Source organism: Heterocephalus glaber, unplaced genomic scaffold (genome assembly GCF_053883595.1).
Source record: "Heterocephalus glaber isolate CG9 unplaced genomic scaffold, H.glaber_assembly_v1.0 deba00000676, whole genome shotgun sequence".
NCBI classification, from domain to species: Eukaryota; Metazoa; Chordata; class Mammalia; order Rodentia; family Bathyergidae; genus Heterocephalus; species Heterocephalus glaber.
Window position 1 is genome coordinate 1,713,363 of NW_028258156.1, and position 14,741 is coordinate 1,728,103.

The 14,741-nt window shown below is 40.4% G+C and overlaps 1 long non-coding RNA gene across 1 annotated transcript in view; it reads left to right on the forward strand.

The window, feature by feature from the left end:
* The window catches only part of LOC147829209 (uncharacterized), a 115,622-nt gene that overhangs the window by 66,515 nt on the left and 34,366 nt on the right, over nt 1-14,741 (forward strand). The window contains exon 3 of the long non-coding RNA XR_015449313.1: nt 1-14,741. This exon is cut by the window's left edge and continues 23,018 nt beyond it; it is cut by the window's right edge and continues 34,366 nt beyond it. This is a non-coding gene — a long non-coding RNA (uncharacterized LOC147829209).

Consider the following 14,741-nt stretch of genomic DNA (forward strand, 5'->3'; position numbering starts at 1 on the left):
TGCCTGGCAGAGGTGGTTGAACGTTGAACAGCAGGCCCAGAGTGTGGCAGCCAGAAACCCAATGCAGAGAAGCCAGGTGAACACTAATGTTTGGGCCAAAGAGAGACCCAGGGAACTTGTCCACTGCTTACTAATTTACTTAGTAAGTTCTTAAGACAATTCCAAGAATATCTACCTTATCTAGCCCAGGCTTGGACAGCTTCTTTTTCTTTTTTCCATTAAGTTTATTGGTACATTTTAGGTATAAAATACTGTTACATTCATCATTGGGATCTTGTACCTTTACATGATGTATCTTGGTTCTTATTTTTTCCCCTTTCCCTGCCCTCCCTTTACCCCCTCCACCCTTCCCTATTTACAAAGACTTTGCTTCCATGTTTTTCTTTTCTCGTATTTTTTCTTTTCCCTTCTTTTCTTTCCCCTACCCCTCCCACTTCCCCTGCTCCTTTAGACCTTTTCTTCCTATTACACAATATCAGTTATACATTTTGATCCTTATTTACACTTTTAGTTTCTCACACTAGAGAAACTATTTGGTATTTCCACATGTGTGTCCTATTTATTTCACTCAAGAGTATGGCCTCAATGTGAATCCACTTAGCTATAAATGTCTAGTTTCTTTATGGCTGAGCAGTACTTCTTTTTATTAAAAAAAAAAAAAGCCCCACATCTTCTTTATCAAGTCTCCAGTTGATGGGCAATTGGGCTGTTTCCAAGTTTTAGCTATTCAAACTGTGGCGCTATAAACATGGGTGAGCATATGTCACAGTGGTATGATTCTTTTAATTTTGGGGGGAAGATACCCAGCAGAGGGATAGATGGGTCAAATGGGACTTCTAATCCTAGTTGTTCGAGGTATCTCCATATTGATTTCCACAGTGGTTGCACCAGTCTGCACTCCCACCAACAATGAAGAAGGGTTCCTTTCTCCTCACACCTCTGCCAGCATTTGTTACTGGTTGATTTCTTGATAGCAGCCATTCTTTCTGAGGTGAGGTGGAATCTCAGCGTTGTTTTCATCTGCATCTCTCGAATGACCAGTGATGCTGAATGTTTTTTCATATGTTTATTTGGTGGTTTTACTTCTTTGTCTGAAAAATGTCTGTTCATTTCAGATGCCCATTTTTGAACTGGGCCTTTATATTTTGGGAGTCTGATTTTTTTGAGTTCTTTATTCTAGATAGAAGACCTTTGTCTGAGGAGCAGCTGGTAAAATTTTTTCCCACATTGTAGGTTGTCTCTTAGCTCTGTTGGTGATTTTTCTTGCAGTGCAGAAGCTTTTTAATAAGATGAGATCCCAGTTGTTGATTCTTTGTGCTAGTTCCTGTGCTACTGAGTATTTGTTCATAAAGTTTTTTCCTATGCCAATGTTGGACAGCCTCTTAATCAGTAGGGATATGACACACATTGCACTGATCGAACTGGAATTCACAGTGCCAAGATTCTGTGAATTACTTAGAACACACTAAATTTTCTGCTACATGTTGCTACACTGCATTTTACATATGGGTCATGATCAATTGGATAATTGGTTCCACTTGTTCACCCTTCCCCCTATCACATGTGTTGCCATGTGACAGTGCAGCTTTTCCCAGTAGAGGTGGAGTGGACGTTCTGCCCTCCCTGACTTGGGCACAAGCAAGTGGCTTGCTTTGGGCCATGGATATTAGCAGGTGTGATGCACATGGAGACATTCTGCTTCCACTAGGAGGGGACTCTGCCAGGGTTGGCATTGGTCTCAGAAAGACAAGAGCTCTATAGAGCAGACCCGATATGAACTTGCAGCCTGGATCCAAATCAGCAAAGCTACTTTAGCCAACATGCAGATGTACTCAACAGCATAAGTGCCTATTATTGTCAGCCACTGAGTTTTTGGTAATTGACACAGTGTTATTTTGACACCAGGTGACTGATACATTGGACTAAGAATTACTATAGGCTTTCCAGGGACATCAAGTACCAAGGGATTGCTTGTCAATAATGACAGTGTTTTACCACCAAGCCATCATCACCCTTTATCATCATCATTAGGAGCCTGCAGTTGCTGAGAGCTCTGAAGCAGAGCCTCTGAATTTGGTTCCTGGCTGTGCTTCATAATAGCTGCTTAACCCTAGTCAAGTTACTGCTTTAAGCCTTAGTTTACTTATCTACTTACTGTGTTTATCTCTTGGGGATTCCTAGTATTTATTAACATATCAAAGTCACTGAGAAATTCTATAATAAAAAGCTTTAAATTTCTTTAATCTGATTTTCTCTGAAGTTATTTAACTTCCAAATCCTTTTATTTATAGAAAACCATTTACTATCTCAGAAGACTCACATCACTTGGGACATCTAGTGTAGGTCCACTGACTATTGGTTTTCAAATAATGTACCGTGGTCAGCAACCTAGTCAAATGCCCTCCCTTGCAGGATTCTTTGCCAGGTTTTAAAATATTTCCTTTGTAGAATCAATAAAACTTTATAGCTTTTATCTCATTTTCTGCTTAATATGATACTAATCAACAAAGCCTTACTCCTCCAATTTTAAGCATGAAGTCTGTGAGTAATTCTCTAATAGAACTTGACCCATTTAAAAGTGAGAAGTTAAGATCAGAACTATACAGTGTTGCCCACAAAATCACCAAGTTTCCTTAATATTTTCAGGGTTTTACACTGCTTGAAAAATCAAAACTCCACCTTTAGCCCTTGCTAAGGTATCAGATTTGCATTTTCAGTCTCTTGCTCAGCATTTCAACCAGCACTTAAAATTCAAAATGTCCAAAATTAAACCAATCACTAAGTGAAAGGATTCTTCCTAATTTCTTCAGTGCAGTCAAGGACACCACCACTCTCACTGGGATCTCAATTAGAAATCTGAGGGCTATTGGTCCTTTCTCTTGGCAATCTGTCCTCCTAAGCCCAAGTGGTTGCTGGTTCTTATAGATTTCACTACTGTCATACCCTTTATATTACACAACTTTATTGTGACATTCAAGGTCAGAAACTGCAAACTTTCTATATGAAGGGCCTGAGAATAGATGTTTTAGGTGTTGGGGGGCCAAATGATCTCTTTTACAACCCTCCTGCCTTTGTTGCTTAAAAGCAACTATAGGGAATATCTGAATGAAAGGACATGGCTGTGTTCCAATAAAACTTTATTTACAAAACACAGGCTGACAGATTTTAGAAAATGTTATAGATTACTAACCCCTGCTCCAAGCCAGCCTTTTTTATCTCCACACCTAAAATTTGAATTTGTTTAGAGATTTGCAGGTGCTTGTGTGTCTCTGTGTGTGTGTGTGTGTGTGTGTGTGTGTTTTAATCCTTTGTAAGCTTCCAGACATTCCACACTAACAATATTATTTTACTTGGAGGGATAACGTGATAAAATGACTTTCCAAATACCCTCAGAAAGTGATGGAGCCAGGATTCACACCCCTTTTGGCCAGAAAATCTAACACTCTGTTCTCAGAAGTAATCTGAATCACCACCAGCTTCTCAATGATTCCAGTGTTTTGCTTCTGTCTTCCCACTCAGCCTCATAATATGAGCACAGTCTTTTCTCCAGGAATAGCCTCCTCTGTGTCATCTCTGCTCAAACTCTTCAGTGGGTTGCCATTTCCCAGCTGGGTAATCTTCTTATCTAGTTTTTAAGACCTTCCCCACTAGAGACACAGTTGCCTTTCCAACAAAAATTACCTGGCTATCCTCTTGAAATTCGACTTGTCACCCAAAACCTATTTATCTTAGCTACAAAGAATTTTAAGATCTCCTCAGCTGTCTTGGGCTGGTATCTAGGAAGCAAAGTCTCAGCCAGAGTTTAACATGTGCAGTGATTATTAAGCAGCTTTGTGATCCAAGAACAGGGACTGCAATAAGCAACACCTTCAGCCAGAACTTGTGAGCTATGGAGCCACCGTGGTCCTTATGAGGTTTTCTGAATGAGCCAAGGTGGTCAAACCTTTTACTGCTGTGTCAGTCAGCCAGTGGATGTGGGCTTCTATGAAGGGCCACAACTTTGGACAAGGTGGATCCTTGTAGATAGGACAAGTTCTTAGAGGACCTGACTGCTAAAGGTCATATGTCACTAGCGCTCTTGGGCAGCTGGGACAAGTCCTTCATTGAAAGGGGATAATCACTGTAGTATCTGCCACATTAATCATATGTTTAATTTCCTTATAATCTCTCAATTTAACATTTCTTGTGAAGTTTATTAAAAACTGCTTTCTATTACAGTTTTGCATATACTTATGTTTCCATATTTCAATGGTGCTATTTTCCCTTTTTTTGTGTGAGAATCTTAAAGGACATGGAATGGAAAAAGCATGGGTTTCAGACTCAGATATACCTGGTATGAATGTTGCCTTTACCTCTTACTGGATATGTGAACCTGGACAACCCTTTAAACTGCCTGGGGTCATCTTTTCTGATGCAGAAAATCATAATAGCTACTTTACACAGTCATGATGATAATAGCAGGAAATAACAAATACAAAATACTTGGCCCATAGAATTCCTAGATAAATATTAGTTTCCTCCTTTTTAAGGGAAGAGACTTCTTTTGATGTCTCCTGAAGCAATTGTCACAGTGCCATAAACATATAAGGCAGTTGATACATTTTTGCTGAATTGAATCTGCAAGCTTTTAAAAATTTATTCCTATTACTGATGTGAATTCCTCATGTGTAGAAGACCTGTCCATGTTGGATCCAACCTAGAGATTTCGGAAAAAGAAATACGGAAGCAGAGAGTGAGAGATGGGGGTTGGGAGAGGGAAGGAAGTAAAGGATCTCTTACGGGTTTCTTTGTTTGCGGCAGGTTTGAGTGTCTGTATACACATGAGGCTATTGGACCACTGGGTAAACACTTCATGAGTGTCTTGTTGAAAATCTATCCCTTAAAAACCATCTGTCTTAGGAACTATAGGACAGCATCAGACTCACAAAAAATTAACCAAGGCCTTTGTTCTCATAGTTGGCAGTGCTAATGACAGTTTTGGCCCTCTCCTTGAGGCTGTAATCTCTTTTGCAGCAAACAGCAGTAAATGTCAACTCTGAAAGCCACCCAGTTTGACAACAAATGATTTAAGCACTAAGGGTGACAAGAAGACCATATTTTATTGAGCCATTGGGCTGGCTTTGAGGACTTTCTTGCTGGCATTTTATATCAGATGGGCAAAAGTGCCTACAGTAGCAGATGGGATGTGTCAGCTTGGGAACTTATAGATTTTTTAAAATCTCAGCTTGTAATAAAGGATTGAAACTGGAGCTGACTTGCTACATTTCTTTTAAAAAATAATTTTATGCCTTCTCATAATCTGCATTTAGCTAATCATAGAACTGATAATTCCAGAGAATGATTTTGCTCAAGTTCCAATTAGAAGCTAATTGGGACTTTAGATGCCATCAATGACTTTTCAAGAAATCCTTGATGTTGGAAGCAACTTCTTGATATAGCTGAAAATCATAATTTTAATGGAATATCATTAACTGAATTTTCCAAGAAATGAAGGTACAATGGCTCTCATCTCTGTCGTTGCCTGGATGCTAAGTCACAGCACTCATTTATGACCCATGATTCTGATCTGCACAAAGGTGCCCAGCCAGGGAGGTGGAGCAGAATTGAAATCCAGTCTGGGTTCAGATATCCAGCTCTGGCTGCATCCATCACAAGGGGAGAGCATTTTCTAAAACCTCAAGTGCTTTCATTGAGGACAAATACTTTTCATAATTCTATTTCTCTTTATTATGTATCATAGTATAGAAAAACTCAAGGAAAAATAGTTACCCATGGAGAGAGGCAGAAGAGGGATGTAGCTGTTATTATAAAAGGCCAACATAAGGGGTCTTTGTGGTGTTGGAACGGTGGTGTACCTTGAATGTGGTGATGGATGTACAAATCTACACATGTGATAAAATGGCATATTTACTACACATGCACAGATGAGTACAAGTAAAATGAGAACTCTAAATAAGAGTCATGTCTTGTATCAATGTAAGTAGTCTGGTTGAGATATTGTCTTACGAGATTTTACAAAATGGTACCATTTGGGGGCCAGCTGGGTACAGGACAGGGGGGATCTCCATTATTTCTTACAACTTCATGTGAATCTACACTTATCTCAAAATTTAAAAAATTAAGAAAAAACATATCCCAGACTTTACAAGCTATCTCTTTTACAGGGTGGTCTCCTTCCCACTTACGGCAAAGTTTCAGTTTTCAAGGCTAGTGGGGAAAGAATAATGGCTTACCCTGTTTCATGAATAATAACATGACTTGACCAGGACTAGAGGGAAATGATTCTTGATCACTGTCTGTGTACATTACAACAATCTTATCGTGAAGATTTTTTCCCAATGACATTTAAGAGAGAATATAAATGTGGGTGTGCTTGTTTTAAGTAAGTCCCAAGAGGCAGGAGCTTGAGCTTACAAATCTTCAGGAGTGTTTTAACAGTCTGTCAGATTCAGTTGACAATGTTTTATCCATTATGGAAGCTATTTCCATATGATAAAATTAATGGTTTAGAAGGAGATGGAGAAATTTTTTGACATCTAAGCACAAAAGTCATCCCAGGGGCTTTGCAAATAAATCAAACCCAGCATTCCCTCTGTTAATGATGAAAAGCCATGCAAGATCATGCCTCTGTTCCAGAAACATCATTAGTGGGGAAGGAAATAATAATGAAAATATGGGGAAATGTTCCAAGATGTCACATAAAGGCTGTGAAGATTAGAAAATATGAAATACTAACTAAAATGTAGGCAAACATCACAGGAAACACAGACAACACTGTGGGCATGGTAGGCATTTTCCTTTCTTCACTTTGGACAAATAACTTCAGGGGCAGAGAAAGACACCCCCAAAAGGGGACAGAGTAGAAGACAATTCTCTTGTCTCCATTTCTGCTCTCCTTCACTACTCAACACTCAGACTCCCTTGTGTTTTTCCAGGAGAAATAAAGTGATGGGGCATAGAGAATAGGCACTTCTAAGAGTATATTAAGCCACCAGGTTTTAGATGCTGTTAGTGTACTATGATCCCTTCCATTTTCCCCTCTTAATTCTGCTTCCTTTCCTCCAGGTCTATTATCTCTTTCAGATTTATTTAGTAATTTTTCACTAGTGCTGGAGGAAACTTAAGGATGGGCTCTTTTATCCTCCAAATAGCTTTAAAATCAAACTAATAAATGCACATTAGTTGAGTCTGATGGAAAATACCATTTTTTATTTTGTCAAGCTACTGCAGAAAGGGATGACATGCCGCACAAAGAAGGTGTTATGTGCCCTTGTGCTTTTGCAGTAAAATGGACAATTTCATTTATTCCTGTCAGTGCCAGCAATGAACTTGGCCAGTGGGCTTGTCTGGTCCACCAAACTGAGAGGCGTTCATTATAAAACCTTACGAAACGAAGCTGCTGCATAGAAGACATAAAAGGCAGTTGAGTTTCTTCGCCATCAGCACTGTTAGAACTACAGAAAACTGAAATTTTAATCATTGAAGAAAATGTTTTTTATTGAGAATGGTAGAATCTAACTGGTTGGTTCATGACCATCTAGGAATCTGCTAATCTTGGGCAGAAAAAGGTGAGTAGGTAAGGCTCTTTTTGTGGAAGAGTTTTATTCTTTTGCAGCTGTTGGTCAGGAATAATTTGTATTTGTACCACCCAGGTTTTCCTTTATCTAGAAAGTTGGACATTCTGGATCAAGGTCCTTGAAGAGAGAGATCATTCATCTTCTTTCCTAAGAACCTATCCTAGTGTCTCACCTGGCCCTGCCTGTATTCCCCCCAGCCCCACTGTGATGATGCTTCTCTCTCTCTCTCCTCCTGCCCCACATACTCACTGTGAACTGTGAACCTCTCCCCCACAGTGGATTCCTGTGGCTCATAGGGTCTTAGGATGAGGTCTAAAGTCACCAGCCTTGCTTTCACGGCCCTTTGTGACCTATTCCCATGTGCTTCCACAGTCACTCTGGCCTCTTGCCTCTCTGGACCCCATTAACTCCCTATCCCCTTGGCAGCCATTGTCACACCCTCAGCAACATCCTGGTGAAAGACTGCTGAGCTCCTCGACCCACTCATCTGCCATTACACGGTACTCATAGCACTGGCATCTCTCCTGGCAGCTCTGTCAGGTGGCAATTTTACCTCCATTTGTAAACTATTAAGAAACAGCTCCTGGCTTCTCATACTAAATCATAATTTTTGAGGTAGCAGGAATTGCTCTTTTTTTATTGCTTTTTGGTTAAATTCCCAGCACCTAGCTTTGTGGCAGGTACACAGTGATTGCCCAATAAATGTTTGTTGAATGGATGTATAAATGCATAATGCACAAACATGTATTGATGATTAGGCTTGGGAGTGAGGGTTGGGAGAAAGAAAGACTGGAAGGCTGTGTGAGAAAAGCAGAGAGATACAACAACTACAGGGCAGACCTAAACATTTCACGAAGGCAAAGGAGGATCATGTAATTACATCCCAACACATGCAAATTGTGCAGTGTAAACTGAGCCCATGTAAAGATAAGGGACAATGTCTCAGTTCATTCATTAAAAAAAATTCTGAAGCATCTGCTAGGAGCTGTGGTCACTGACAGATACATAGTGATGAGCAAAATAGATGAAGTTCCTGCTCTAAGAGAGCCGGAATTTTATATTTGCAAATAAAGATTGTAAATATAAATTGTTCTTAAATCTATGTAGAAAAATACAGTAGGATGAGAAGATGAGAGTCTAAAAGATATTATTTTAGATTGAACAGTCAAGGAAGATCTCTTCAATAGGGTAGCATGGAGCAGAAATCTGAATAAGGCTAGGGCAGAGGCTCATGGATCCTGAGGCAACAACTTTCCAACTAGAGAGGACAAGTTCAAAGGCCTCTAGGTTACACTGTGTTTGATGGAGGGACAGTTAGGAAGGAATGCCAGAGTCTTCTTCAGGTGTGGGGTTCTTCGTGCTTAGCATTCATGGGTTGGTGCCTGGTCATAAAAGTCTCTGCTCCTTGAAGTAATGAGGAACCTTAATCCCTCTGTACAAGCACTCAGCAACTGGGAACTGTGGGGTGCTTTGCACCTGCTCCTGACCTGACCTTGACTTACTATCCGCCTACCTTTCCCTGATCTCTTCTCACCTTGCGCTTTGTATCCAACTTGTCATCAGCAGCTCTAACTTCTCTGGACTGTGACACTGTCCCAGGGAAGTCAGGCTGCCTTGAGCTGGGGTCAGGCTCCCTGTGACCCAGATGCCTGTCTCAGGGTCTCCCTTAGGCTCTACTGGGTTCCTAGGGCAGAATCGCCCAGGATAGCCATTGACAGTCCTCACTAAGGTGTTGTCTAATAGTCCTACAAACATTAGTCCCCCCCACTTCAAAAATACCGTGTATTCTCTAGTTCTCAAGTTCAAAGGTATGCTTCTTAAGTGGACACAGAAGATAGTTCAGTATGGGTGAGGGGGTTTGTCTGCTTATCACACCTTAGTCACGTCCCTGATGTGGTCTTTACATTATCAGAACATTGAACCTGACTAGCTATGTGATCAGCAGCCCTGTGTCTCCTGGGGGAGGAACTTCACAGCTGCTGATAGCCTCTCTGCAAGAAACTTCTGTAGAAAAGAATGTAGAAAACCAATACCATCCCCTCCCTCAGAAGTGCATAGTGATACTCAGTGATAGTCTGGGAATCTCATTGGCCACTTTCCATCTTTCTCTGGTATGCAATGAATGTTTGCATTTTTGAAGGAAGACACTGTTAATCTTAAGACTAATAAAATAACATGCAGTTCCACAGGTTATGGACTTTTAACAAATGCAACTAATCATTTCTAAGGGGCAGTGGAAAGGGTTGTAGCCATGGTGGAGGTGGAGAAAGTAGGAGTCATTGTTTTTTATTACTGCCCTAACATGCTATTAAAGTAAACCTAAATATTGTAATAAAGAGAAACAATGGTGCCTTCCTTTGAGCTTGATCAGGACAGAAAAAATTATTTTAAACCCTTAAGGGTTATTATAAGATCCTATTTATAAGCATTAGCTATTAAATTATAGACAAGAACTTAGATTTCAGTTACTCATAGGATGCAAAAGGCAAGTGAGAAAAACAATAGCATCCTCCTAGTGCCTTTCTGCTAGCAACAGCATGTATTCCTCTGTTAGAGATCACTGTCAAGTTGTTCGTAGAAAGTGGCTCTTTTGACATTTATTTGTTCAGCCTAATATTTGGTTATTTCAACAATAGTTCTGTTTTACAACTAACCAAAACATGATTACTTGTGTTATGATTACTTTGTATTACTTTCCATTGTTGTGACAAAATACCTAAGGAAGTCAACTTAAGAGAAAGAAAGATTTATTTTGGTTCATAATTTCAAAAGCTTCATGAGCTTCCATGGTTGTCTCTTCATGTTGCTTTAGGACTACAGCGACACGGTACATCATGGTGGGAGAGTGTGGTAGAAGAGGCCAACTCACCTTATGACAGCCAAGAAGGCGAGAGAGAGAGATCTAGGGAGAGAGGGAGACCAAAGTTCCAGAACCCCCTTCAAGAGTGTACCCTCAATGACCTAACTTTATTAAAAGCACACCACCTCCTGACAGTTCCATCTTTTCTCAATAACACAACAGGCTGGCAACCAAGACTTCAACACCCCGGTCTTTGGGGAAGACACTTAAGACCCAAAATAGCGCTGTTTTACTAAATTAATGGGGATACATTAAAATCAAGACGGAGATGGGTTGAACATTGAATCAAGACAGAGAGGTGGATGTTTCCTCATTTCTGGCTGCCCTTTCCTATTGGCACCCGGCTTCCTGGGGGGAATTACAGAATCTCAGATCTGTGGTATAGGAATCCTTTTGGCTTAAGCTTCCCACATGAAGTTTCTTTAGTTGTTAACCAAGAATTCCAACTGATGTATACTTTACGAAGAATAAATAAAATACATAAACAGTGGCCAGAATTTCAGATATACTTAATAACAATTAACCCGAGGCAAAAGTTAAGTCAATTCCGGTCTATATTCCCAGTTGATCCAGTGGGAAAGGAACTTTTCATTTAGACAAAAATCTTCCTTCAAATCACCTTCCTCTCCACAATGACATATTCCTCCATTTTCCCCCCTCTAAGTAGCAAATAGGAAAAGAGCACACCTTAATGTCAACAGAGATGGTGGAAATAAATGGGTTAATGTTTGTGCTTTGTCTTAAACGTCTAGATAGGAAAGTGCTTTTTAGGATGGCAGATGATTATTACTGACTGTTCACTGGGGCATGCAACAGAAAAAAATCAATAGTCACTAACTTCTCAAATCAGTCAAGTTCTTTAAATCCTTGTGTATATAGCTTGACTTATTTTTAAAACTAGAACAAAATATTAGCATAACATGAGATGCTCTTACCATTTAAAAATCTGCTTCCTGTTTATTCTCCTCTATTCTTTATTCATTAAAAGCCTGTATTGCAGCCTTTGCCTGACAGGGAGGCTGTGTCTTTGGGTCTTTCTTACAGCATCAAAGTCCATACTGGTGCCAAATGAACTAGATCCAGGAATTGCTGCTTCCTACCCCCTTCACACACACACATTAATTTTTCTACATCTTCTTTATGGGCCTCTGAGATGATGAACCATCTACTCTTCATTTTATTTGCTCTGAATCCACAGGATATTAGATATGAATGGTTAACTTCCGAATCATTTGGTTTAGCCCTGTTACATTTTGAAGGACAGAAAGCAATAAGAGAGGCAGCAGCAAGGGTTAAACAATACAGCTAGTTAGGCAGTGGAGAGCAGACTGGAGTTTTACTTCTAGCCATAACTTTCCTCCTTTCATTGAAGCTGATGGATTTCTCCTATGGAAATAATTCTGAAGCATGGCCCAGTGGTTTATGTAGTAAAACCATTCAGGTGTTAAAACTATAGCCAGTGCTGTCCAACAGAACTTGCTGCTGTAGCTCAAACAGTCCATATTAACATTGTCCACGCAACTAATGGGCACTTGAAAGGTGGCCAGCTGTGACTGAGAAACTGAAGTTTTTCCCTTTTTACTGTGCAAGTACAGAAAATTCCAATCTAGCCTTCATCAAGCTCCCCCTAATGAGAATACCTTCCACAATAGTTTTGTTTGTCAGAACAAATTAGGGAAGAAATTAACCTTGGCACATTACTATGAACTAACCTACAGAGTTTATTTAGATCTGATCAATTTTTGTCCTACGGCTGTTTTCTATTTCAAGATCCAATTCAGGATCCCCATTGCATTTAGTCACCATGTCCCTTTAAGACTACAGGACATGAATTTATTTTCTTTCAGTGGTACAGAATGTTGACACCTGAAGCATTGCACGGAGCTACACTACCAGCCTTATCTATCTATCTATCTATCTATCTATCTATCTATCTATCTATTTATTTATTTAAATTTTGAGACAGGGTCTTGGTAAATCACTAAGTTGCCCAAGGCTGAGGAGGAACTTGTGGTCCTCCTTCCTCAGTCTCCCAGAGAGCTGGGATTACAAGCTTGTGCCATCAGGCCTAGCTAAGACCTGACTATTTAATTGGATTTAATTTGAGTTTAAATAGCCACATACAGCCAGGGGCTACTGAATGAACTGTGGAGTGCACAAAACCCATCCACATCCCTGGCCACCTTTAACTCTGACATCAGCCCAGTGAAGAGGCCGTCCTACTTCCAAGTTACAGAGGAGCCAGTCTGCGACTTCCGTTCTTCACATCACCAGAGACAGGCAGAGCAGCTGAAAGCTTCCAGGGTTTTCTGACCCTGAGCTGCATGCATTTTTCACCCTCCTGGTGACACATGTGACTTAAAACTCACAGGAGATTCTGCTGTAACATTTATTACTAAGATACGTGGAAAAATCTATAAATCTTAAGACATCTTTTAAAACGCTAACAGCCCTTTGGAGTGAAAAAGGTCTCCCTATTCAGAAAGGGTGGCTCCTCCTCTTGCCGACCTCCGGATCGATGCTGGAAACACAGCCTCAGTCCCTGGACCTCTTCTGTATTTACACTCTCTTCTCAAGTGATCTCATTCAGTTCTGGGCTTTAAATAACATTTATACACTTATGGGCCCCAAATTTATATGCAAGGCCTAACCCTACACCTGCTTCCCTCCTGCAGTCACGTGAATGCCTACTATGCACCTCGAACGTAGAGCTCTCCTGCTTTGATTTTTTTAATGGTACAGTGCAACGATTTGATACATATATAAAAGTGTATTGATTATGCTAAAGTAATTAGCATTTCTTTGTGCTGAAAACTTTTAAACTGCTCCCTCTTCATTGTGTCAAGAATATGAAAAATTGTCCAACTTTGATTCTTGATATTGCCATCTCAGTGAATGGGGCACTTGCTTTCCAGTTACTCAAGCTGAAAACCTAGAAGACATTCTTGATTTTATTTGCTTTTTTTCTTATGTGCAACATTAAACCACACCTGCAAGTGCTGCTTCTGCAAAATACCCATGTATCTCTGGTTGCCATCTCCTTTCTCTCTTGGCTGCTGCCACAGCTTCCAATTAATCAGTCACTAATCAAATCTCATAGCTGGGTGTAGTGGCTCATACTTATAATCTCAGCTACTCAAGAGGCTGAGACAGGAGAATTTCAAGAAGTAGGCCTAGGCAGTTTAGCAGGAGCCTGTGGTGGGGGGAAGGAGAGAGAGAGAGACGCTCATGAGCTCATTGGTACAGTGCTTGCCTCACATGCACTGAGTTCAGTCCATAGTACCCTGAGTTGAATCCACAATAATCCCCTCTCCTCCAAAACAAAGAAAGAAGAAAAAATTCATATAACTTTCCCCCTTAAAATCATTCACTGTTTCCAACTGCCTTTAAAATAAATGCCAACCACCTTGTGACTGTTTTAAAAGAGTCTCTAAATGATCCCCATTTACTTCTTTGGCTTCATTCCCTTTTTGTTTTACTCTGGAGTATTCAGGCCAATTCAGAGCTCTGTGGAATGGAAAACACAAACCCACCAAACAAAAACTCATGGGCCCCCTTATCTTGCAACTGAGATTCCTACTGTCTGGAAGTTTTGCCTCCCATTTTTCGCATGGCTAGTCTCTGTTACTAAGGTCTTAACTTAACTGTCACTCCTCCTAGAAACCTCCTGCAACTGCCCACACACCTCCTTCCACACTGCCTGATTTCTGTCTGAGCAGCACTCATCCATCTCTGAAATGATCTTACTCATTCTTTGTTTCCTTGGTTATCCCACCGGAATGTCAGTCCCATGAGAACTGGGACCTTGTGTTCATTGGGCTCCACATCTCTAGTGTCTTTAAGTGTATGCTTTATGGTAGAAACTCAATAAACAGTTAGAGTGAATGAATGAAAGATGGATCACCTACTAGTACTTATGGGTTGACCATGAGAAGCAATGGAAATTCATTCCTGTTGTCTGATTATTTTCTTAATGGACTCCAGGGTGAGCCCATCATTGGATCTGCCTCTCTGGTGAGATTAGAAAAGTGGGCAGCCACAGCTCTCTGGGCTTCACAGTCATGGAGATAGCAGATTGCACTCCAGCAGTCAAAGGCCTGGTCAGAGATAGAAGAGGCTAGGTGAGGGCAGGAACAAAAACCTTCAAAACCCCGGTGGATTAATACAAAGAAGATTTTCACTCACACAAACTCCAGTGCAATTTGGGTCACCTTCTAAAATACCTCTTCTCTATGTGGCAACTCAATAGTCAAGACTATTTTTGATGCTGTCACAAAAATACTGTCATAGAAGGGGAAGAGAGA